The sequence below is a fragment of the Monodelphis domestica genome, chromosome 3, assembly GCF_027887165.1.
Source record: "Monodelphis domestica isolate mMonDom1 chromosome 3, mMonDom1.pri, whole genome shotgun sequence".
NCBI classification, from domain to species: domain Eukaryota; kingdom Metazoa; phylum Chordata; class Mammalia; order Didelphimorphia; family Didelphidae; genus Monodelphis; species Monodelphis domestica.
The window spans coordinates 530,242,670-530,270,164 of record NC_077229.1 but is presented as its reverse complement, the minus strand read 5'-3'; the positions used below and the strand labels follow the sequence as shown (position 1 = coordinate 530,270,164).

The window sequence follows — 27,495 nt, the reverse complement described above, 5'->3', positions numbered from 1 at the left end:
TTGCTTGTTGACTGACTGTTTTATTGAATTGTAGAGCACAGGACGACGAAATTGGGGGAATAGAAAAGCAACTGAATTGTGCCTAACATGACAAAACCAAAGGTTGGGAGCCCCACAATACAATCCCGCGCTGAGTGACCTGGTCTAGCATTGCCGATGACCTCTGATTTGAATTCTCCTTGAAGATGAGAACATTCGTACAATGCCTAAAGGAACTATAGATGGATAACCGGTAATACTCATGGAGAATTTTGTTTTTCTAGTCGGGGGATAACAGATGAAGTAGTCCAGATTCTGGTTCCCTCTCTCCAGATCTCCCCGATTTCCTTATGGCAGGTTCAAGAACTCTGGCTAACAGATTTGCAGCCATGAGTTCAAGTGCCAGCTCGGCCATCAATAAGTTCTGCCAACTTGGCAAAATATTCATCCTCTTTGTACCACCATTCCCACGTGGGTAAAATGGCAATGGAGACCGCAGGCTTGTAAGCACCACTAAATTACTGGACCAAAATGGGCACGTGGTATTGTAGGGTAGAAAGAACATGGACTAGTCCAAGAGGGAGGGATTAGTTTGAGTTTGGGCTCAGCCATTTCCTAGTAGTTTCCCCTTCGGAAGAGATTTTGCCCCACTTGGAACTCCGTTTCTTCACTCAGTTTCCTCATTTATAAAATGAGAAACTTAAATTCTGGTCTCCCTTTCAGATCAAATCTTCTGCCGTCACTGAGAGAAGTCCTAGGTGAATGATTGCCTACTTGAGTGTCCATTTCCAGCTGTATTTCACGTTCCTCCTCTTCGTCCACTTCAACCAAGCTGGACAGCCGCTGGCTTCTTATGATACTCTCCCCTACTTTATGCCACCGCCTGTTGTCTGAGATGCTGTCTCTTCTCAAGGCCACCTCTTGGCAGCCCAAGTTTCTTACAACAAACACCTCTTTTGAACACGCTGAATCAACTTGAATGACAAGGAAATGTAGAACAACTAGAAATCCAGTGAGATCAAAGACTCGGCTTAGAAGGAGCAAGGCAGGAGGAGGGCAAGAACTTCTTATCAGGGAGAGTCTTCAGAGTTCTGCATCATGGAAATGGAATTAATGGGACGAACGAGGACATCAAATACATCCCTATCCCTGTGGGTCTGAGATGTAATGAAGCTGTGAGTTTGGGCCGATTATCTCCAAGGTCCGTCTGGGTGTATGGCTATCTCCAAGGACCACATGCCATAAGACCTTCATGAGCTATGGGCTGGGCTGGGCAACCAATGAGAGCAAAGCCGAAATACAAGAGTCAGGATATGGATACTCTCGGTCTCAAGCACCAGAGCAGGTTTGGGCACTGAAAGGGGAGAAACAGGAAACACGGAAAATTAGTCAGGGGCCATAAGAGTAGTTAAGGTCAGCATTGAGAAGCTTCCTGAGTAAGGAGGGAGAACCACTGGGGCTGGTGGATGACTACAAGAGTCTGAAGAGAATGAATGACCCAAGAAAACCTCAAAACAGGATGAGTTGCTTAGAGATGGGGCGAAAGAGAAGGCCCGGAAATGAAAGGGAGGCACAAAGAACATGCCCATTCCCGACTGTGTGTTGGGAGTGGGGGACAATGTCTACGCCCTACTGGCCACGAATGGTGTATCTTCTGGGGAAGGAAAGTTTCTGTGAGCTCAGGAAGAGAGAATGAAGGTGAGATGAAGAATTTCACAAGAAGCAAAGTGTTAGAGATGCATGGTAGTTATTGTTGGCACAGAAGAGATAGCCAGGCAGTCCTAGGGGAGCATCCTGGACTTGAGGGTCATTTGAAGTGAAATCCTGCTTCACAGACTGACTAGCTCTAGAACTGTGGGCAAGTGACTTAACACCTACAACCTTGCTTTCTTTATCAGTAAAATAAGGGAAATGACCACACTTCCCTCCACTGGTGGTTGGGAGGATGAAATAAGTAATAGAGACGTGTACAGTGCTTTAAACACCCTAGATAACAGGGTGTTCTTAAATGGAGTCACAGACTATTTCTCTGGATGTGAGGAAGTGATGATCAACAAGAATAGCTCCAGACACATCAGGGCCACAGCAAGGACAATTTCTGTCCTTTAATTCTTCATCGTGAACCAACATCATCTGTACTGAAGAGGCTAAGAAATCATAAGCCTCTTCCATTCAGATTTGCCCTAGATCTAAGCCTATACCACAACTGGTCACCTTTATTTTTTTTTTAAGGCAATGAGGGTTAAGTGACTTGCCCAGGGTCACATAGCTAAGAAGTGTCTGAGGCCAGATTTGAACCCAGGACCTCCCATCTCTGAAAACTAGTCACTTCTAATGAAGCAAGTCTCTCGGGAGCCTTGATCTCAAAGACCATTGGACTCTCTTCTTCTTAAGGGAGCACTGATTTGTGGCTTGAGCAGTCAGAGGCAATGATCCATCTGGTAAGGGACAGACATTTTGCCCTTAGATATGAGAGCAGCCATTTTGCATTTGAGGATGATATGGATGTACAGGCTCCCCCCAAACACCCTAAAGCCCAAGACTGTGTGCCAGGCCATAAAAGACTCATTTTTCTTGCATTCTTGTAATGCTAAGGGAAGGGGACTTTGATCTCAGAGGAAGACCCTCCCCTCCCCTCCTGATGAACACAAATAGGCGCCTCCCAGCTGAAGAAGCGCAGAGACGATGGCCAGATGCAGCGTCTTGTTCCTGGGAGTAGCATACAATCCGTCTTTCTCATAGGAAGTGCTCCACCCCAGGATTTTCAAGCACTACAAAGAAGCTACAGTTCTCCCTGCCTTTTAGAAGGCTTCCCCTCTCCAAAAACAAACCCCTTTCAAAGGCTTTGAGGGGCGAAGCGTTAACTCACTTATCTTTTCAAGATGTCTCGTGTCAAGATCAAAACGAATATCCCATCACTCAGTACTATATTTTGTAGTCTGACTAGTGACGGCGAAAAGAGAAGAACCGGCTGCAGTCAGCCCCGTCGCAGGTGGAAGGGAGGGACTGGAGGAGCCTACAGCCACCTAAATACCAATGACTTGATCTAGCCCGCATGGAGGCAGGAGATGACTGTGAGTCTGGGGAAATACGAAGGACTTCTGGGCAATGAAGTCAAAGGTTCAAATCTCCACGTATACACACAGAAGATTAATTCATCGTTTAAAGATGCCCCCAAAGAGTCCTGCTGTGGCCCACATCTGGCAGGAACGAAGGAAGGGAGCTGAGCAGGGCGGCTTCCACGATGACAAGACCCTATAAATTGCCTCTTTGAACTCAGGACTTTGACGCTCCTCAAGCATCCAGAGCAGGTGAAAGAACAAACGGCTGTCCGATACTTGGTCCTCTCGAGTCCGTGGCTGTGAACGTATCGCCTGGATGGGCTGCTCTGTTGGTGAGCCTGCGTGTCCCACTTAGCGGAGAAGCTGGCGTGTGGCGGGACTGCAGTGTCTACGGGGAACACGATGTGCGATGAGGGTGCCAAAGAGAGTGTTTTCTATTTTATCCTGGAAGCACTTAGACGCTGCTTGAATTGCTGAGTGGCGGGAGGCAGGGGTGACGTCATCAGTGGACGGGGCTAGAGGGAAGAGACTGGAGGGAGGCAGAAAAGTATTGCAACCACCAAGGGATGAGGTTGTAGGCAATGAAAAGAGCTTTGTTCCTCTCGGGGTGGGCGTCCATCCTGCACCTCCTTAGGAAGGAGAGGCTGTTGAGGGCTACAGCAGAAGACCTCTGGCTACGGCCAGAGGCCCAGTGAGCTGGGAGACAAGACCTCTTCTCTCATTTCAAAGAAAAGCTTTCGAAATGTATGTAATAGAGATGTGTGGGGGGAAGGGGCAGAGGAGGGCATGAAGCGGTCTTGCCCTCCTAGACATCCCCTGCTCCTCTAAAGCCACAAACAACTCCATCAAAACCTCAAGAGTGGCCCAACCAGATAAGAGTGTGCAGTGAAGGAACATCCAAGGACAACTCTAGAGGAAGACTTCTGACTGCCTTGGCTTCTGTCTCACCATTAAGGCTCTGAAGGCAGGGACAGACCAGAGGAAGTCCACAATGTAGCTCCTTCTCTGCTGGGCTGGGGAGCCTACATCTGGAAAGACACAAAAGATCTGAAAAATCACAGGCACAGAGCCCTGGGAAAAGCTCTGTCTGCTGAGGCCTCCGTTCGGGGGACCCTAGCTGGCCCATCGCTGGGAACTGAAGGAGCTGACACCTTTAAATCTGCAGGTGCGAGGCCCTAAAGCATCACTGCTAACAAATGAGGGGCTTTGGAGGCCTGAGAAACACGGACTGGACACTTGCTCTGTCCTGGGACGTGGGGATAGGAGAGGAAGAGGAAGGAAGGAGTGCACACCAGAGAGGGACTGGGGCCCCATCAACTAGGACTGAGGCTTCAGGGGGAGATGGGAAATACACCCAGCACTGTACTATAAAAACAGCAATAACTCAGTAAGACCCAGGAAAAAACAGACGCACACACACAAATCCTGAAACCTGAGATAACATACATCAACACAGTAGAACACCAGGACTCCAGGGAAAAAGGTAATCATTAAGTCTATTGGCCTGGCTACTAAAATTAAACAATAAATAAATAAAAATGAGCAAGCAAAAGAAAAATAACTATTGATAGTTAATATGAGAACAGAGAGGATCTCTGTTCAAACTCAAAAGACAACAATGTAAAAACATCTACTTCAGAAAGAGCAAAGAAATATAATAAAAGGCCACAAACTCAAAAAAAAGCTTTTGAAAGAACTTAAAAAAGACTACAAAAAACAAATGGTAGAAGTAGAGGAAGAAATAGAAAGAAAATAAGAGCAGAGCAAGAAAATCAAGAAAACTATGAAAGATTACCTAAAAGGAAAAAGAGATCCAGAAATTTATGGAAGAAAATAATATATAAAGAATTAGAATTGGAAAAGAAGTTAGCTTCTCAAAGCAATAAGAAGTAATATAACAACATCAAAAGAATGAAATAATAGAGAATATGAAACATCTTATCACAAAAACAAGTGACCTGGAAAATAGATCAAAAAGAAACAAAATAAGAATAGTTGGACTATCAGAAATTTATGATTAGAAAAAGACTTTAGACACGATATTCCAAGAAATTATAAAGGAAAATTACCTGGAAGTTTTAGAAACAGAGGATAAAATAAAAATTGAAGGAATCCACCAATCCCAAAGATGGGAAGGCACAGCAATATCATTGCTAAATTCTATAGTCCCCAGGTTAATGTGAAAAATACTATAAGCAACAAGAAAAAAAATTATGGTGCCATATAATTAATAACACAACATTAAAAGAATGTAGGACCTGGAATATAGCATTTCATAAAACAAATGAACTGGGCTTAAAATGAAGAATAATAATTACAAAAGAAAAAAAATGGATATTTAAAAAAATAAGAAGTTTCAACTATTCCTGGAGAAAAACTCAGAACTCAGCAGAAAATTTGATCTATAAGAAACATAGAACGGTAATGAAAGACTAATTATAAGGAACTCAAACGGTCAAATTGTTTGATTCTAGTATGAGGAAATATCATTTATGGCCCTTGAGAATTGCATCATTGCCTGAATATTTTGAAGGAGCAGGTATGGATGGAAGACTTGAGGTCAACAAAATGTAATGGAATAAATCAGAACGATAGTGGAATAGATCAGGAGGTGGGGTTGAGTAGTTATCTCATATGGAGAAGGAATGAATGGAGGAACTGCCATGGAGAAAGGGAAGAGGGGTTGGAGGGCTGAGAATACTAGAACCCAACTCTCATTAGACTTGGAAGAAAGAGAACCACATACATAATTAGAAGGCTAAAAAATTTCTAACTTTATTGAGAAATACGAGGGAAGAGGGATGGGATGAGGGAGGAACTGGGGAGACTGAGGGAATAAAAAAAGGAAGGATAGGTTAAGAGAAAGAAGATAAGAAAAGAGAGAAGTGAGGGATACCTAGAGGATTCTCACGGGTAATGTGACAGAATAAGGGAATCAAGAAGTAGAAGGGCACAATTGGGGGATAAGGAAAAGGTTTGGGGAAAGGTGAATAAAATACAAAGAAAAAGGGGAAAAGAGAGTGACCTCTGGAAAGGTATAGATCAATTTAAAACAAGAAATCAAGGAAACATAATGGAAGATTTGGGGTAAGGGAGGTGAATAGGAAAGGTATTGGTCAAAGGAAATCTGAGGAGAGATGTGGCAGAAAAAAAGAGGAAGAGAGTGAGGAGGAGTAAATGGAAATGCACAAGTAGTAACTGTGACATTGAGTCTAATGAGATGCATTCACACATGGGAATAAAATACAAAGCAGAAAGGACAATGGGTTGTTTACAAAAATCCACTACAGAATGAGAGAGAAAAAGTGAAGGTGAGGTGCTAGAGCAGAACATACTATGCCTCAGTTGACCCAGAGGAGGCAAGGGTAGCAGTTATGGCAACTGACGGATCTGGAGCTAAAATGGCATAATCAGAAGGGATGAACAGGGTAACTAGATTATGTTGGAGGCTTCTACAAATAATGAAGCATTCTCAGTATTGGACCTGCATGTGCCAAATGTTACAGCATCAAGATTTTCAAAGGAAAAACTAAATGAGATACATATGGAAAAAGATAAAATAATAATAATAGACAGACTAATTTTCCTCTCTCAGAGTTAGAGAAATCACACGCACACAAATAAGAAGGAAGTTGTAGAGATGGATAGAACCTCAAATAAGCTAAATATGATCGATGTCTGGAGAGCAGGGGACACACTCGCGTGAGATTAGTAATAGATCAAAGCCAGAGCATACACATAATCCAAACACAGCTTCTGAGGGGAGAACAATGACTTGGACAGTATAAAAACTCTGCAAAAACCACAAAATCAAGAGAAAAAAGTATCCAAGTCAAACAAATGCAAAGGGGTTTCAAAAGCGAAGGGAGCTCATATTTATATTGGAATACAGATATAATTTACATGTTTTAAAGCAAATTACAAACAATATGGAGCTTCTGATTTTTGCACGCAGCCTTTTTATGCATTTGTTTAGTTAAATAGTTTTTGTTGGTGTTGGTGGTTACTAAGTACATGATAAAAATATATATGGATAAAATTCAAAACAAATTAACGCCCACCCCCTTTAATAGAGGGGGGGTGGGGGGGCCTTGACAGATGAAGGAACCAGAAAGGAGCTGGTTTCAGGACTGAGTTCTGTGTGACACCTTCCTTTTCCTCCACTAAGCTGGGCAGACAGAATGGAGTCAGTTAGTCCAGCCCAGAGGGTAAGTCGACCCCTCACAGCCCTGGTCTTTTGATGAATGAAAAAATGCCCCCTCCTGTTACATAGATTCTGAATCAGTTCTGTTGTAACTTAAAATGATCTCATTTCTTTTCTTGAAAGGAAGGGAGAGGGGAACAGGGAGATCCTGCTAACTATTTCCTGTGGTAACTTCTGATGGTGGGATCAAAAGCTATCTTCAAGGAACACAGCTTTGAGTTCCCCGAAGGGAAACTGTAATCCAAGGTTGTCTTCAGTTTAGGGCAAGAACCTTTCATTCAGCTCAAGCAGGCAAAAAGGGTTTGAGAAGAGGATCTCTCTCACCCAGCTCTTTCCCAGAGTCTTGGACAAGAAGACTGACCAGAAGAGTATCTCTGGCCAACGGTTTTCCTTTTGAATCTTCATGGAACTCTCCCATTCTGGCAAGTCCTAAGTGTTCCCTTTGCCCCTCCAGAAACCTTTTGTTCAACTTTCCGGTTTCCCTTGTTTTTGGCAAATTCCTTGTTCACCCCCCAAGACTATGACAGCCTTGAGCTGTTTGGCATATGTCTTGGGACCAAGAACAATGAAACCATTTCTATTATTTGAGTCAAACAGATTATGCTAATAATTATCTCCTCCCAGAGTGAGGTTTTTGAAGGTAAAGTCAATCACAATCACAATCAGGTCCTACTATGTGCAGAATATTCACTTTCTGAATTCTAGAAACCCACCTTATAACTATCCCATGCATGCTAATTGCTGGTTGCACTTTGCTAGCATCTCTATCACTTCCTTGAAATGATTAATTTGAATTCATTACAGTTAGTTGTGGGCTTTTTTCTGCTGGCGTGCTATGATTTCCGTAAGAGGTACTTTGTCAAATGCTTATGGGCAGCTGTGCAAATGGACATGGAACTTCCAGGAAATTTAAAAATTCCCAAAATGTAAAAAAAGTGAATGTTAGCGAGCTGTGACGGCTGATAACTTGGAAATAAACACACCCACTCTTTAATCAGGAGAAAGGGATGATGGGCTTATCACTTGGTCATCACACATCGTCAAAAGTTAAGTACTATAGAAAACCAAAGGCTCTGAGACTCTTGGGAAGTATATCCTTGGGAGAAGACACAGCTCAATGCCAACTCCTCCCTGGCAGAGAACACTGTACTAAGTGCCCACTCCAAAGAGATGCCGGACCTGAGGGTCTCTTTATACCTTTTGGGAAGCCTACAAAGACTAACCACAAATGGGTGTGTAAATCTCCTAACATTCAGCAGTTGTGTATTAGGGATCAGTCAGCTGTAACACATTAAAGGCATCGGTCAAACTGAGGAGCTGAGCTTCCGAGAGAGGAAACTTTTACCCAATAGAAAAATATCCCAAAACAAAGAGGTACTTAACCTTCAAACAAAACAGATATCTGCTTAGTAATGGGGTTTCTTAAAGTGCAGAGGTAAACTGAGTCATCCACATTTTCACATTGACATGGCAAATCTATGGCACTCATTGCCAAAGATGGCACTCAGAGGCCTCTCTGAGGGCATGTACAGGTCCCTGGCTTAGCTGGCCGAGAGGCTGACCCATCCCCAAATGCAGGGGGTGGAGCCTTCTAGCCTCTCTCCACTGTTGGCAGGGATGTTGGCTGGGGTGTGGCCACTCCCTCCACCCCCCCCCCCCACATTCCCCAGGCCTGAGCCACCCTGAACAGGTGGGTGGCCACTGCCCTAACCACCAATTACCCAGTAAAAGGTGCAAAGTCCTTTTAGTCTTTGGGGACCCTTACTGGGTGAAGAGAACTGGTAACAGTCCTAGTTTAGTAAGCTAAGAACTGATTGGGTCCAGACCCTCCTGATTTCAAGGACCCTAATTAAAATAAGCCCCAGAGCATATCTAGTGCTGAGCCCCATTCACAAAGCCCTGAGGGAATGTGCTCATCAGATCCTCCTGAACCCTTCAAAGGACAGGAGACAAAATCACACAACCAGCCCAAATGGAGGGATGGAACCAGCTAACACCTCAATGGAAAGTCCCCACTGAGTCATCCTATCCACCCCCACTGCTATAAGCTGAGAAAAGCAGGACATGGACTCATGTCTTTCGCGTTTATCCCCCTCAACTGATGGCCAAAGAGGTGGGGACCCCTAGACCTGTGCGTGGGTGAAGGACACTTTGAAATAAGTAGCACCCCCCTTGTTTACCCTAATACCATGGAACAAACACCCACAAATTGAAGGAAATTCCATGATGTCTAGGATCTTTGTGCCTCAAAGGGCTACCAAATGCCTGACAGAATCCAGTGGGAGCACGTTCATTTCCCTCTACATTAAATATTCTCTTTTCTGACAGTGAATTCAGATGTTTTAATAGTCCCCTTAATTTACAATAAATCTTTATATTTTCCAAAACTGAGATTGATAAGCAGGGAAATCTTTAGGCATCTGCAAAGGAACTATGGGAGTCCAATGGAGACTGTGTGCCCTTACCTTTCTCAAGTTTGAACTCGGTCTGTAGTTTTTGCTCACTCCAATATTTGTTTATGTATTTTATTTTATTTATGCACTTTAATACCAAATGTAGTGGTGGTGATGTTTTGTTTTTTTGTTTTTAGCAATACTGGTTGAGATTTTTATTCATAGGATTCACCTTTCCTTCTCGGAGGCATCTGAGATTTTAAAATCAGTGAACCTGCGAAGGCCTCTGAGACCACATTGTTAACATGGTGGGGGAAGATTCTGAACAGAAGCTAGGTTATATACAGTTTCTCTTTTCTGAGGATCAGATCAAAATCGGGAGATCTGCGACAGTGTTCTGAAAGGGCTCTACTGAAAAATTCACTATTTTGTCTGATACTCTTTGATATGTCGACCCCAGAATAAACAGAGCTATACCAAAGTGGCAACAACAAGGCAACGTTCAGGGTGGAAAATCTGCAGTTTGGTGTCACTGTACAAAAGGGGAAAGTGAAAGAATGCCCGCTCTGAGGCCGAAGGACTGGGTGTAAATCAACGTCAACAGGAAAAGTGATTAGAAGGGACGACTAGGGTCGGGACTGACTGACCTTTGATGAGAGAAGGGCTCGGGATGTGAGAGAGATGGAGAGTGAGATCAGATCAGAGATCTGATCAAATCAAAAGCTCTAGGAGACATACTGTAACCATGAGGTCAGTGAGATTAAGGTGACCCCTACTGACAACTGCATTTAACAGTTCTTCTATAATATTTCTTTCTCAGTACATCTCACTTGTACTTTCTAAGAGTCATCCCTTATGAGAAAGAATAGGAAAGGAAAAGAAAGAGAAGCAGTAAAAGTAGTCAACATTTAGCTAAAGTCCAACGTAGTAGTTTATATCCATAGTCCCACTTTTTTTGCAAAGAAAGAGGGAAGTATTCTGGCATCTCCAATTTGGTTTTAGTTTTTTTACATGTATCTTTTCACTTATGTTGGAGTTTTTTATATCAATCCATGTTTTCTGTTCTTCTCAGGCAGTAATATTTATTTATGCTAAAGAACCACAATTAATTTAGGCATTCCTCCAATCAAAGGGCACCTATTTTATTTTTATTTCTTTGCTATTGTAGAAGGTATTCTTGTACATTCTTGGTTGCAATAATAGTCATATTGTTAGTTTCTTGGGAAATATGCCCAATAGTATTACACTTGGGAGAGACCAACAAAGACACTAGAGTAAAAAGAAGAGTACACCTTGGGTCTTCCCAACAATTACGCCAAGAGTCCCAGGAGGCATGTCAAACTTTGTCGTGATTGGGAAATGAGGAAGAAGGGAAGGGGGACTTATTTTACTCAATGAGGGTATTAAGACTACAAACAAGGAGTGAGGGCTGCAAGGAAATGTGGCATTGGGACCTCACTTTTATCTGAATTGATCAAGTTAGAATACACACAGAGTTGAATACAGAAATCCAGTAAGGGATGGAAAAATGGAAAAGGGTGAAAAGAGGATAGATTCAGGGAAGGATTAGGCATAGTGAATTAATCAATCAGGAAACATTTATTAAGGGCCTACTATGTGCTAAACGTTAGGGATACCCAAAGAAGCAAAAGATAGTTTCTGCCTTCAAGGAGTTTACAATCTAATGGGGGAGATGTTACGAAGTATATACAAAGCAAACTTTATACAGAATGAAAAGAACATAAATAAAAGAGGGAAAGCACTGGAATTAAGAGGAAGATTTACTGGAGGAAGTATAAAATCGAAAGTTGGCCTAATATTCTCCTTCAAAATTCCTACCCCTAGTAAGCTTCACTGGCTCGCCAGATCCCTGAAGGAATTTACCTAAGGTCAAGCTTTTAGCTCCACCTTTGTAGTCTTATCACAAACTTTCCAGCTCAACTTAATTAACCTAAAAGGTCTAATCTCATTAATTTAAGCTATTTTAGCAATTCCCATGCTTAGGAATGTCTTTCTTTTGGCTTGATCACATGTCTTGGCTATGGTTAAGGTTTCAGAAAAGGACCTTCAAATGATGTCATCTCAGACACATTTCTGCTGCTCAAGAGTCTGCCAACTGTTATAAAAGCCCCTGTGAGCCCTCATTGGATCTCTTTGGTCATGGATAGAAACCATCGTCCCATTGATTGGTTAATAAGTTGATGATGCTTGGAACTTTATTTCTTAGTTTTCCTCAATTTTAACCACAACAGAGTGGGACTTTGGGGCATTTAAAGAAAGCAAGGGAAGTCAGTCGTGTGAGACAACTGGAGAAAATGTTCCAGGCATGGGGAACAGCAAGAGAAAATGTCCCGAGTCAAGAAACGGAGTGTCTTGTCTGTGGAATGGTCAGGAAACAATTGAAAAGTATGTATTGGGGAGTAAGATGTAAAAATACTGGAAAGGCAGGTGGGAGAGATTATGGAGAATCTGGATGCCAGACAGTATTTTGTATTTTATCCTGAAGGCACTAGCAAGACCCGGGAGTTAACTGAGTTGTGGAGTGACATTATCAGATTTTCATTTAAAGAATTCGCATTAGTGGGTGAATAGAGAATGGACTGAAGTGAGAAAAGACTCCCTACAGGCAGACATACTCAGAGAGGATTACAATCATGAAGTCAGAAAGTGATGAGGGCCTGCAGAGTGGTGGCACGAGCAGAGCCTAAGACCATTTGAGAGATGGCATAAAGAGGCAATTGAAAAGGTGCGGCAATAGGTGGGCTACGCGGGCGAGAGACAGTAAGATTGTAAGGTAACTAAGTCCATGGTCCCTAATGAGAACACCAAGTGATTGAGTACAGAGAAAAGGACCCCAGGAAGAACGCTCAGGGACCTCTTTGGTTAGAGAGTATCTAGAGGACAATACAACAACATGTACTGAGGTAGATGGAGAGAGCTGTGGCTGAAAACCGAGAGAGAAGAGAGTGTCAAGGAAAGCGATCAACAGTGGCTGCGGGGAGATCAAGAACAAGGACAAAGAAAAAGCCATTGGATTTCCCAACAAAGAGAGTATTAATGATTCTGACCAGAGAAGTTTGGGTAGAATAACAAGTTCATAAATCTATTTATACAGCACTAAGAAGAAAGTGAGGGGAGACAAAGTAGAGATGCCTATTTTAGACCATCTTTTTAGGGAATTGAACCAGAAAGGGCAGAAGAAATATAGGATGATGGTTATCAGGGAAGGCATGATCAAGTGAGGGTTTTTTCAGCATTGGAGGAACATGCACATGTTTGTAGGCAGTAAAATGAGTCAGTAGACAGAGAAACTGAAGAGAAGTGATAGGGTAAACAACAATGCATTGCATTGGAGTAGATTGAATGGAATCGGATCACTTGTACAGGTAAAGGGAGTTCATCTGGATAAGGTCACTTCGTCTTGTAAAATAGAAGACAAAGTGAAAAGAAATGAGGAATAGGAAATGTAGAAGAGGGAAGAAAAGGGAGTTCATAGCAGATAGACTCAGTTTTTTCTATAAAATATGAAGCAAGTTCCTCAGCTTAGAGGGAGGGAGCAAGGGAAACCGTAAGAAGTTTGAAGAAGGAGGAAAACTTGGACGACTCACGGGGGAGAGTGGGGAGAGTGAGTTGATAAGGGTGACATAGTAGGATTGCCTAGCAGCAGTGAGGGTCCAGCTGTTATAAAGCATCAATCTGAAATGGGTCCAGTTAGGATGGTTGGGTACTTTTTTCTACCTTCAGTCAGCAGCATGTGTGTAGGCATAAAGCTGACAAGTGGTAGGAGCTATCCAAGATTGAAGTTTTCTTGCACATAGTCAGCCATACGATAGAATGTCTAGGAACTAGAGAGGGTAATGTAGACTTGGCTTGGTTCAGCAGGGAGTCAAGATAAAGGGAAGAAAGAGAGGTGAGTACAGGGGACATATTCCCTGGGAAAGACTTGAAGTGTCATGTGATTAGGAGTCACAGTGAGGATGAAGAGCAGTTATACAAAGGAAAAAAGAAATGTAGCGGATAGATTAGGATCTGATAGCCTGATTTCATAATTCCTGAAGTTGCAGGTAGTACATTTGTAGATGATGGCAAGATCCAAGTTAGGGCCATTTCTGTGTGTGGCTGAGGTGTGATGGAGGCAAGTAGGCTGAGGAAGCCATGGTTAAGATAGTTAAAGGAGAATCGATAGAGGAAGGCAAAGAGGGTATGAATGTGTTGCTGGGTTCTGAGAGAGGAAGGAAACAAAGAAGACGGGGAACAGAAATAGATCGCACCACATAGTGCAATGAGTGGCAAAGAGCAAAGGGAGGAAAAATATGAGAGAATACGTGTTTATCATCGACAGATAGTTCTGTTCAAACTCCTAGAAAGGTTGAGATGTCAAGAAAATTAGGCTTTGAGGTTTTTAATTGGGGACCTAAATGACACTGTGGTTCATGATCTATTGATACATTCCAATGGAACTAGAGGAAAAGAGAGATGGCACATTCCATGCGCAAGACGGAAGGATTTACACAGGCTGATGGGTCAGGTCCCGTTCAAAATACTCAGTGGAACGTCATGGTTGCCACCTCGTCAATGTGTCCATTTCAGGTCGATATTACGAACATTGGGATTGATTTCGAAAGTGCCTCCCACAGCAGCATCCCAGCTTGGGTGGTACGCGCCACATGCGTAAACAAGAAGGGACTCAACTGTCGTCAACGTGTAGATTCTCTGCATCACAAAAGCCTTGTAGCTCTTCTGCACCCACCTCACTGGGGTGGTACCTGCGAACCTTAGGGACACGGGCATCTGCTCCCACTGTCCACCTCGTTCACAAAACATGGAGTATCGTTAGGCTTCGCTCCGAACGTTTTATGTCGACCCTCACAGGAGCAGCCGAGTCCACCACTGCTGGGATGACAGCACTGACTACAGCGACTCCATACAAAGCCAAGCTTTATACAAGGGGTTGTGTCTAACTCATCTGAACAGTGGCACACCCAACGGTCATGGCCCGGCTCTTCGGGACGAACCAGAAACTTTGAAAGATGCTCGATTTTGGCTAGGAAAAGAGGCTGAAGCTTTGCACCCTGGAATGACTTCTCCACCCAAACATTTCACCCAAACAGCCTATTGTATCACCCCTTTCAAACCGGACGATGTCTCAGACGAGTGGCAATCTGTAGTACGGCACAGTAAGAAAGGCATCACAACAGCACATGGGATAGCACACGTTTACAACAAGAAGTCAGTAAATTAGACCGGACTGTATATGAGCAGGAAGCTGTAGAAATTGCTTCCAAATGGGAAGAAACTTTAGCTTCTATGAACGCTACAAATGGGTTTGGCAGAATTAATTTAACACACATTGGCAATGTCAGCCTTGGCTATTTTTATTATTTATTATTATCATATTATTGGTTTATTCATACTCTGCAGGAAAGGCTGTATGAATAAGGCTAATAGCAGAAGTGTGCAGCCAGAAGTTGCCCTGCCTCATCATTCTCATTGGAGAGCAACAAGCACACAGGATGTAATGTTGATCGAATATTGGTTTCACGTTGATTGTTGTATTCATGTTTTTGAAAAGCTGAAAGATTTCATGCACTCACACTGTAAATCTTGATCAGCTTTTGAATGTAAACCCTTCCTGGTACACACGGATTAGCTAACACATGGCCACATGGCGGGTAGGACATGAACTCTAAAAGAAAAAATGTTTGCATCAATTTTATTCCCATTTTCAGTAAGATATTTAGTTGTTATCCTTTTCTCTTATTTCCTTTTTCCCAAATGCTTTTTCTCATTATTTTATATATATATCCTCTTTTCTAAGCACTTGAAGCCCAGCGAAAGCAGTATTAATATTCTGATCCCAAAATGCGAGTTTACAAGATCTCTAAGCTTTAATATAAAAAAGCTTGAGACTGTCGGAACATGCAAGCATTTGCTCAACCTCATAGGACTAATGAGTTATTGTGTCTGATTGCCGAAGAAGGGATTGCAATGGATTCCTTACACGTTACACCAGAAAGCCTGAGACAGAGAGAGGCTTAAAATGCATACGAGATGGATGAATATTGGTTGCCAAGGTCTTGTTGGAGGTAAAAGGACACGGTATTTTGACACCCCAAACACAGGACAGCCTGGTACCCCAGTTCCAACCAAATATCTATGTGGCTGGCATCATGGCTTCAAAATCTCTGAGGCTCTGTGCATAATCAGACAAAGGGAAAGACTTCCTTCTCACCTCAAACTAGAGTCCCTTCTTTCAATTAAAAAATCTGGCAACTTCCTACAGTCCTGGCTGAAAATGGGTCAAATGCTATATTAATGTACCTGTCCTACAGGACTGTGGGACTGAGAGCACATTAATTCGGGATCACTAGTGAGTTATGGTCATTTTTATTATTTTTTTGTTATTGGTCTTACATAAACTTTTAAATTTAATTTTGCTATTTGATTTAGAATTCTTTTTTTATTTCATTATTCTTACTTTTGTTATACTCATTATTCTTATTATTTTTATTGTTGTTGTTTAGTTTGTAATTTCTTTTTACCATTATGCACTCTTAATTTTTAAACAAAAAAGCACCCCAGGTATATGATCATCGTGAAAGTATTATTGATGCATTGATACTGTAATCTATGTGTTCATATACCAGACTCATAGTCATGTTATTTATTGATGATCATATTTCCAAATCTTCAGTCCAAAGGACAAACGTATTCCTGAGCAGGGTCCTAGCTCCCACCTTGTTAGACCACATTCCATACCAAGTCACATGTATGACTAACCTCCTCCTCTTTGATTGTGTGGTTGTCAATTGAGCCAATGATAAATCCTATGTCCTGCCACATGTTCCTTAGCTACCTCCCACTCCACATTCCTTGATTCTTCAGTAAAAAGTTTGGGAACACGTGCAGCTCCCTCAATACCAACAGAGGAGCCCACGGGAGCCCCCTTTTTGTCTCTGACTCTTTGTGACTTTGTTATGTTCTGTCTCTCTCTCTCTTTAAGCCCTCATCCATTTCCCCTCAGCCTCCATTCTCCTTCTCAGGTATCCATCCACGAAGATATGTAGGCAGCTCCTACAACAGCCCTTCTCTCTTATCTTAGTTTAGGTCTTTTCACCTCTTACCCAATTTATTGCAATGCCATCCTAATGGGTTTCCTTGTCACAAGTCACTTCATACTACAATCTTTCTTATCGCCAAAAGTATTTTCCTTAAATCACTTCTCTACTTCCTAAATTTCAGCAGCTTTTTACTGCCTCCAAAATAAAAGATCAATTATTTATATTTTAATGTCCATCACAATCTGCCCCAACCTTTCCTTTAAGCCATTACTCTCCCTCCTGAAATACTTGATTCACGATATGGCCTGCTTTGTTCCCCATTTTCCCTCTTCCAGCTCTACAGTTTTGCAGTTGTTCCCCATTCCTGGAATTCTCTTCTTCAGACTTCCTTAAAGAATTACCCTCTTCTTTCATGTCTTGAAGAATCACATTTTCTGTGAAGCTTTTCTTTATCCCTTTAACTATTGGTAACCTCCATCTCAAACTAGCTTATATTTCACTACTTCATGTTTATTATGTTTATTCTCCTTATGTTTGTTCAGTATATACTGATCTATGTCAATGATGCCTTCCCCAGTCAGCTGTTTTCCAATAATTATTTCATTTATTGTATTTATATTCTCAGCATCAATCATGATGTTTGAACCATAGTAGGTTTGCATAAGGAGTACTTGTTGATAAAATGATCTATTAATTTCAAAAGCCAAAATGAAATTGGAAAGAATCTATCAGTCATTTAACAAAAAAGAACCCCAAAATCAAAACACCCAGGAAATATCAAAGCAAAAATGGAGAGCTTCAAAGTTCAACAACAACAATCAGGAAGTAGTCAAAAAGAAACAATTCATATACCAAGGAAACATAGTCAGAATCACATGAGCCTTGATAGCAGTTACAGAAACCAAATCTTAGAATATTATACTCCAAATGTCAAAAGACAGCGTTATAGCTGAGAATGCCTTACTTCATAAAAATTAATATAATAATGCAGAGGAAACAATGAACTTTGTTAATAGAAAATTTTAACATTTCTGATAAAAAGCCTAGAAGTAAGAAGATATTTTGAAATGTCAACAAAGAATGCAAGACAAATCTCTAAAGGGAAATATATTTTAGCAAATGGGAAGGGTTAAACCGTTCACATTTAAAAGGCAAAAGAAGAAAATTTATCCTTTAAAAGCATAGTGTCTTCACAGAAGTTAAATAAGTGTGTGAATTTAATGTAATTGTAGCCCTCAAAGAAGAAAGTTCTGAAAACCCATTTTGTTCAGCATCAGCGCCTCCCTTTGATTGGGCCTGTATGCTTTCTATAGGAGGACCCCAGGTATGCCGGATTAGAACAAGTACACAGTAAGATCAAAAACTTACGCCTAAGCGTGAGGCTATAGAGTAGTTGCTGACCTGATCAAGATCAAAGTAAGACATTCAAATTTACAAAGAGCTAAATCAATTGTACAAAAAATCGAGCCATTCTCCAATTGATAAATGGGAAGGGACATGGATAGGCAGTTCTCAGATAAAGAAATCAAAACTATTAACAAGCACATGAAGAAGTGTTCTACATCTCTTATAATCAGAGAGATGCAAATCAAAACAACTCTGAGGTATCACCTCACACCTAGCAGATTGGCTAACATGACAGTTATGGAAAGTAATGAATGCTGGAGGGGATGTGGCAAAGTAGGGACATTAATTCATTGCTGGTGGAGTTGTGAACTGATCCAACCATTCTGGAGGGCAATTTGGAACTATGCCCAAAGGGCGACAAAAGAATATCTACCCTTTGACCCAGCCATAGCACTGCTGGGTCTGTACCCCAAAGAGATAATGGACACAAAGACTTGTACAAGAATATTCATAGCTGCGCTCTTTGTGGTGGCAGAAATTTGGAAAATGAGGGGATGCCCTTCCATCGGGGAATGGCTGAACAAACTGTGGTATATGTTGGTGATGGAATACTATTGTGCTCAAAGGAATAATGAACTGGAGGGATTCCATGTGAACTGGAACGACCTCCAGGAAGTGATGCAGAGTGAGAGGAGCAGAACCAGGAGAACATTGTACACAGAGACTGATACATTGTGGCACAATCAAATGTAATGGACTTCTCTACTAGCAGCAATGCAATGATCCACGACAATTCTGAGGGACTTATGAGAAAGAGCTCTATCCACATCCAGAGGAAGAACTGTGGGAGTAGAAACACAGAAGAAAAACAACTGCTTGATCACATGGGTCAAGGGGATATGACTGGGGATGCAGACTCTAAAAGATCATCCTAGTGTAAATATTAATAATATGGAAATAGGTCTTGATCAATGACACATGTCAAACCCAGTGGAATTGCGTGTCAGATACCAAAAGGGGGTGGGGTGGGGGGAGAGAGGGAAAGAACATGAGTCTTGTAACCATGGGAAAATGTTCTAAATCATCTAATTAAATAAAATTTTCAAAAAAAAATCAAAGTAAGACCAAAAGCTTACAACCAAGATTAAGATAAATCTTTGAGCTATCAGGACCTCAAAGGTTAATTGAACCAGCAGTGGGGAGATGGCTCTCAGAGTTCTGTTCCAAGACAGAAGGTAAGGTTTTTTTTTTAAATCAGAATTGAGCAACTAGAAACTAATAATTTCTTGAGAAAAAAAATCAGAATCAAAAGAATGAAAAAAAAACCAAAAAGACATGAAATATCTTATTGAAAAACCAACTGTTGTAAGGCTTAGCTCTTTGGTACAAACCAGGAGCAGAAAATCCTACAAACCAGAAAATCCTTCAAAGCAGAAAGATTCCAGAACATTGGAGGAGTGACAAGCTGTTGCTTTCCCTAACAGTCAGAAGAGTCAGGAGGGTTTTCTGTCAGGTTATTCTGGGGTGAACCTAGAGAGCCAGGTATTCCTCTCTTGTGGCTTTTCTTGAGATTCTACCTATCTCTGCTGCTGCTTCTGAAGAGTAATTTTCAATAGAGCTTCTGCTAGTGATTTTCTAATGGGACTTCTCTAGACCCATCAGCAAGAGGACACCATTTGGCCTTGTTCCTGCCTGTTCATGCAAGTCCTCCCCTAATCTTAAGTAGTAATTAATGAATTAACTAGAATAGTATAAAAAGTTGTTAGTGGGTTTAGTACACTGACTTTTGGGGTTTAAGTTTAGACCTCCCCAATTCTCTTCCTTCCCTTAGCTTAATAAATAATTGTAAGTTATTTATTTGAGTACCTATTATTCTACCCACCTATTTCACAACTGACCTGGAAAATAGACCCAGGAAAGATGATTAGAGAATTATTGGACTACGTGAAAGCCATGATCAAGGAAAAATCTTTGGACTTCATAATACAATCAAAGAAAACTGCCTAGATATCCTCAAACAAGAAAATAAAATGAAAATTGAAAATTCATAGATTACTTCCAGAAAGAAATCCTCAAATGACAACTTCCAGAAATGTAATAGCTAAATTCAAAAGCCACCAAACTAAGGAGAAAAAAATACAAGCAACTAGAAAGAAACCATTATTACCACAGAGCTACAATCAGTATCACACAGGACTTAGAGGCTTCTATATTAAAGTCTCAAAAGGCATGGATTTTGATATTCAGGAAGGCAAAAGATCTGGGTTTAACAACCCAGTCAACTATCCAGAAAAACTGAATATATTCTTTCAGGGGAAAAAATGGACATTCAATAAGATAGAAGATTTCCAAGCATTCCTGAGGAATAAGCCAGACCTAAACAAAAAATCTAAAGTCCAAACATGAGACACAAGAGAAACCCCAAAAGGTAAATAAGAAAGAAAAAATTTAAGAGTCTCATTAAGATAAAAATGTCAATATGTCTAACTGGAAAGAGATTATCTGTAATTCTTAAAAATTACTCTTATTAGAAAGTAAGCTGATTATGATGATAAGATGTATATGTTGATATATGATGATATGATACATATGTAAATGTTATGATGTGAAACAATCTGTATGTATATGAATGACATGTTAAAAATCAATCAAGGGCTGAAAGAGAGAGCTGCACTGAGAGAAAAGAGAAGGGAGAGATAGAATGGGGTAAATTATATAATATAAAGAGGCAAGAAAAATCAAAATAGAGAGGGGAGGATAAAGGTGGTGATGGGCAATGCTTAAACCTTACTCTCATTGTAACTGACTCAGAGAGGGGAAAAAAGGGTATATTCAGTGGGGCATAGAATTCTAACTTACCCCTCAGAGAAGTAGAAGGGAGGAATAACAAGGGAAGGGGAGGGGAAAATGAAGAGAGGGGGAAGTGGAGGGGTGACAAAAAGCAAAACACTGGTGAGGAGGAACAGAGTGAAAGGGAAAAGAGTGGGATATATCGGGGATAATACTATGGAGGGCAATACTCAGTTAATAACCATAACATTGAATATGAATGGGATGAACTCACCCATTAAACACTATCAGATAGCAGAATGTATTAAAAACCAGAATTCTACTATTTGTTGTTTACAAGAAACACATTTAAGGCAGGATGACACACACAGATTCGAGGTAAAAGGCTAGAGTAGAATTTATTATCCATCAACTAAAGTAAAAAAAAAAAAGCAGGAGTAGCAATCATGATACCAGAGAAAACCAAAATAAAAATTGATCTGATTAAAAGAGATAAGGAAGTAAATTACATTTTGCTGATAGGTACAATTGTGAAGATTAAATTTTATACTCCTCTGATTATAACAATGAAAATATTTAACTCTCCCTTGATTGTGAAGATTAAATTGTAACCCCTGTTTATTTTTAGAACATGGTACTTAGAAGTTAAGTATGGAAATCTATCCATTTTTAGATTTAATCATCAAAGGTGCAAACACCCCATTTCAAACATTGAGTGGGGAAGGTTTGTGACCCACATCTGTGATCGTGAATGATGAATCAGAATTGACTTACTGCCTTCTGGGCAGTCCTAAAACAAAGAGTCAACTGTGATTGGTAGACACAGGAATTAGGGAAGACACAGGAAGTGACAAAAAAGAGGCTTCTTGAAAAGGAGCTGCTACTTCCTGTGAGATTGAATTCTTCATTTTTTTGGAAGTGGAGACTGAAGATAATCCTCATGATTTTGAGTTGAGGCTGGTGAAGGGCAGAAGGATCTCCTAACTGGACCTGAGACCCTGTTTTCCTGGTGAGGCTGATAAAGAATCTGCTGACTGGACTGACACATGGTGAATGAAAGGCTGATTCTTAACTGCTGGTTTTTCTCTGAAGAAACCAGCCTCAGGAAAGACATACTCTTGAGAGAGATTTTCCTAGGTACTTGGCTTTGCTGCCTGAAATTAATTCTCCCTGTCCAGAGGGGCCAGAAGTAAATAACTTAGTGCTTAGGCTAGATTTGATTTCTTGCTTCACTCTTTCTATATTTTGTAAATAAATTGTAAATAAAATCTCTTTGGAATTAATTAAATTCCTGCTGACCACACTTTTAAATAATCAAGTCCATCCCTTTAAAAATTAACCCCATTTCCACCTTACACCATAAACTATGATCATTACTAAACACTTATGGACCAAATGGCATAGCATCTAGATTTTTAAAGTAGTAATTAAAGGAGCTTAAGGAGGAAATAGATAGTAAGACCATATTTGTGAGGGGCCCCAACCTTCCCATTTCAGAACTAGATAAATCAAACCAAAAAATAAATAAGAAGTAAGAGAAGTGAATGAAATGTTAGAAAACTTAGAGTTAATAGATATCTGGAGAAAACTGAGCAGGGATAAAAGGAATATACCTTCTTCTCAGCAGTACATGGTATATATCTATAAAGATCTACTGTGTACAAGGGCATGTAAACACTGCAAACAAATGCAGAAAAGCAGAAATAATAAATACAACTTTTTCAGATCATATTGTGATAAAGGTTATAATTAACAAGGGTTCATGGAAAGACAAATTTAAAATTACTTGGAAATTAATAATCTAATTCTTCAAAAGTGGTGGGTCAAAAAACACATCATATAAATAATACTGACTTCATTGAAGAGAATTACAATTAGGAGACAACATATAGAAATCTATGGTATAGGGGGCAGCTGGGTAGCTCAGTGGATTGAGAGCCAGGCCTAGAGACGGGAGGTTCTAGGTTCGAATTTGGCCTCAGCCACTTTCTAGCTGTGTGACCCTGGGCAAGTCTCTTGACCCCCATTGCCTAGCCCTTACCACTTTTCTGCCTTGGAGTCAATACATAGTATTTAGGGTAAGGTAGAAGGTAAGGGTTTAAGAAAAAAAAAAGAAATCTATGGGATACAGCCAAAGCAGTACTCAGCAGAAAATTCATATCTCTGGGTGCCTTTATCAATAAGATATAGAGGGAAAAGATCAATGAACTGGGCTTGCAACTTAAAAAAATTAGGAAAAGAACAAATTAAAAATCCCCAGGTAAAAACTGAATAGGAAATCCTAAAAATTAAAGGAGAAATTAATAAAATTTAAAGTAAAAGAACTATTGAAGTAGTAAGACCAGGAACTCATACTTTGAGAAAACAAATAACATAAATAAAGTACTGATAAATCTAATTTTAAAAAAGAAAGAAGGGAATCTAATAGCATCAAAATGAAAAGGGTGATTATACTTCTAATGAAAAGGAAATTTGAGCTACTATGCCCAATTATATGGCAATAAATATGATAATCTAAGTGAAATGGGTGAATATCTACAAAAATGTAAATTGCCTAGATTAACGAAAGAGGAAATAGAACACTTAAACAATCCCAACAAGCCATCAAGGAACTCCCCAAGAAAAAATCCCCAGGGCCAAATTAATTCTCTCAAACATTTAAAGAACAATGAATCCCAATACTACACAAACGATCTGACAAAATAAGCAAAGAAGGATTCTTACCAAATTCATTTTATGACACAAATATGGTACTGATTTCCAAAACAGGAAGATCAAAAACAGAGAAAGAAAAGTACAGACTAATCTCCTTAATGAACATAGCTACAAAAATCTTAAATAAAATACTAGCAAAGAGACTATAGCAAGTCATCATAAGGATTATCCACTATGATCAGGTGGCATTTATACCAGGAATACAATTTAACGTTAGGAAAACCATCCATATAATTGACCATATCAATAGTCAAACTAACAGAAATCACATGATTATCTCAATACATGCAGAAAAAACCTTTAACAAAATACAACACCCATTCCTATTAAAACCACTAGAAAATATAGGAATAGAAGGGTCTTTCTTCAAAAACAAAAAAAGGTAGTATTCATTTAAAACCATCAGCAAATATCATCTGCAACAGGAGCCATCTCAATAAGATCAGTAGTGAAGCAAGGATGTCCATTATCACCACTATTATTTAATATTATACTAGAAACTGGCAGTAGCAATTAGAGAAGAAAAAGAAATCAAAGGGTTTAAAGTAGGCAGTGAAGAAATGAAACTATTGGTCTTTGCAGATGATCTGATGGTATGCTTAGAGAACCCAAGAAAGGCAACTAAAAAGCTAGTGGAAATAATTAATAATTTTAGCAATTATTTAGCAAATTTAGCAAAAAAATTAGAACTCCATTTAAAATGATCCTAGACCATATAAAATATTTGGGAATCTATCTGCCGAGACAAACTTGGGAACTATATGAGCACAACTACAAAACACTCTGCACACAACTAAAACTAGATCTAAACAATTGGAGAAACATTGATTGCTCATGGGTGGGACGAGCTAACATAATAAATATGACAATCCTACCTAAACTAATTTACTTATTCAGTGCCACACCTATCAAACTAGCAAAAAACTTATTTAACAATGTAGCATACCAGGCATCTCAGCATCTTGGAAGTATGATTGATGTATTGATATTGTATCCTGTGTGCTCATTTACCAGACACATGGCATGGAAAGGGACTCGCAAAGGACTAGCAAATTGCTGGGCTGGGTGTTGACAGCCAGAGTCCTGCTCGGACTACATTCATTTACAAAGCGCGGTTTGATTGATCTCCTCCTCTGTGATTCCGTCAATGCTGCCAATGTTAAAGCCTACAATTAATCCCCTCCCACTTGACATTCCTGAGGTCCCAATAAAGGCTGGGGAGCCTGGCGAGCCTCCTCTCTTGCCTTCTCCTCTCTTACACCTCTTACTCTCACAGGGTTCGATCTCCCGCTTGCCTCTTACAATCTTGATCTTGCTGTGGCCTGTTATGTTCCTCGTGTCTGACTGACTGATTGTATTAGTTTTACTTGGGTAAAACTTTTCAATTTAATGTCATTAATTATCCATTTTACATTTCACAATGCTCTCTCTCTTGTTGATTTATAAATTCCTTTCCTGATCGTAGCCATAAATCTGCTGGGTGTAATGAAAAACATTCTGTCCAGTCTGCAATAAAAGCCACCGAGGCAGAACTCTGAGTCAACAAGCATTTATTAGAGGCGTCCGGCCACTTTTCATGAACGGGACTTCGGACCTTCATGGCCTGAGGCGCTCTCTTGCTCTCCTGTATAGGTTTTACGGCTCTGGGTCTGAGACAGGGCAAAGAAGCATGACAGAGGGATAGAAGAACATCCTAGCCCAATTTACTCCCATTCCCTTGAAGGAACTTAACATTGAATTTCTGAATCTCTTTGCCAATTTTGCTGTACTTTTTAGGGTTTACAAACTCATCAAAATACTTTAGAAATTTTCAATATAGAAATTGTTTTTCTTCAGAAAAACTAAGTCTTTAATCAGAATAGGGAGAAGTCCAGTGTTTAATTCTTTACTCAGAGTCTGACGCCACAACCTTTTCAGGGTGCAAACCCTGGACTCTGGGGATGTTATCCCTGGGAGGCCACCACACTAGATGACGACTCCAGGGAACAGAAGAACTTGGGGGACCTCTAGACCATTTGGGGAATCCAGGGGCCGGCAAAGATGATGGACATCACTATAGCTACAAAGGAAATGGGAGGGTTCAAACAGGATACCGTCCAGCTTGGGAAAGGAATCCTAGCTAGAGGCTGGGGTGTAAGAGAAGGGGCTGCTTCCAAACAATACTAAAGGGTGGTCCCAGCCCAGGTGAGGGTCTCTGATACAATAGGGGAGATTCCCTAAGGCAAAGAGGGTCCTTGGCATAGGCTTAGTCCCAACCAACTAGGATTGTCCTTCCCCTGAGGGTCGCCACTCAGTCTGAAACGGGCAGCCTGGGATTCCCTTCAGGATCGATTCCCAGGGGACAGGGAACAAGGACAAGCTTTGGGGTCTCCTGAGGCCCGGGGCTCACCAGATCCCATCAGGCCACAAGTTGGGGGTTCCTAGAAGCCATGCTGATGACCACCGACACAGAGGAGCACAAAGCCCTGAAATGTGTAGCTATCACTGACGGGTGATGTCGATAATGGTGAGCTACCCAGCTTTGGCTGGCTCCTTGGTATCCCACAGGAAGGGGCCGGTGAGCCTTCTCACTATGGCCAGCACTGCTCAGAGTCTCGGGCAGATTTTAAAACAGGACAAGGGTGGAGGGTTAAGAAATTAGGATGCCCTAATCTAAGGGCTCATCTGCTTTCCCACCTCTAGATCCCTGCGTGGGGATTTCTTGGGTTTTCTTCAGAGCTCCGTAAATCCCTGCTCTGTCCAAGGGTCGCCGGCTGTCTCGCTACCTATTGCTCCTCCCAGATTACTTTGGTAGGATGAGCAGCTCTTCAGAGCAGTTTCTATGTTAGAGTTCTCCCCAAGTAGGTGGGCTCCAGGCCTTCCCACCACAGGCCGTTGGCCTGGCTCGTGGGGCACAGAGCTCCAGAGCAGTTGAGAACACACTCAGGACGTAGGAAACACGGTGGACTCCCAAGCGATGAAGGCTTCTCCAGATAGGAACGGCAGAGCTGGTGGCTTTGGCTGCAGGGAAAAGCCCTCCTCGGCTCTCAGAGATGGAGCTGGAGGGGGTTTCAGCATCAGCCCGGCGCAGCAACAGGAAGTCAGAGGCGGCCCCAGTCCCAGCTGGTGCTCACTTTTATCCGTTCCCCGCATCCCGGAACTCAACCTCGTCAGTTCCACAGCAGGTCCAGCACGCTCCTCTCCTTGCAAAATCCTCTCTGTTCGCTGTTTGCCCTCATTTCTCTCCTTTCCTCATGACAGCCCCACCAGCTCAGATAAGGACAACTCTTATACAACGTGGGAAAATTACCAAAACTTTCTTTCTGGATCCAGGCCAGCAATACTTTCCTTAATGGAGTGTCTTTTGGTACGAATCCTCCTCGTTTAAAAATCCGTGTCTTAACCAGGACACGAAGTCTAAACAGCAAGTTTGAAGTTTAGCAATTTACAAGTTAAACGCAATCCTATACAGGTTAACTGATCAATAAGAGCCAATAATTTTTCTAGGGTAGAATAACAGCATAAGCCGACTTTCCACGGATCGGAATTAGGATTAATCACTCGGAAGCAAGGGAGACTTTTCACTAATAGTTTTATAAAGGTAGATTAATCATAAATTCCTATTTGTTTTAGGCAAAACAATTTCCTTGAATCCTTCAATTTCATTAAGAGGACTTGAAATTCTCTCTAAGGGGAGTTGAACTTGTCTTAAAATGAATGGATTCAGGGATCTGTTTTTAGTAAATTAATTCTTCAATTCTAAATTCTGAATTCAAATCTTTGGGTTCCTACGATGCAGAAATTAGGGCCCCAAATTCTCTTATAAAAGGGTGTCACAATTAAAAATCAACACAGCCAGCTTCCAAAATGATCTACTATGCCAACTTTCAATTTAATCCTCACCACCATAATTGGAACTAGCCCAATTAAGACAAAACTTATGAAATGTTCTGCAGGTTTGCTAA

General features: G+C 41.0%; 1 long non-coding RNA gene across 1 annotated transcript; it reads right to left on the bottom strand.

Moving 5' to 3' along the window:
* Nucleotides 1–26,862, bottom strand: LOC130458554 (uncharacterized). The gene is made up of 2 exons (XR_008917966.1): nucleotides 26,228–26,862; nucleotides 1–1,333 (listed from the first exon to the last, which is right to left on the bottom strand). It is a non-coding gene; the product is annotated as an uncharacterized LOC130458554 (long non-coding RNA).
* Nucleotides 26,863–27,495: the final 633 nt, after the last annotated feature.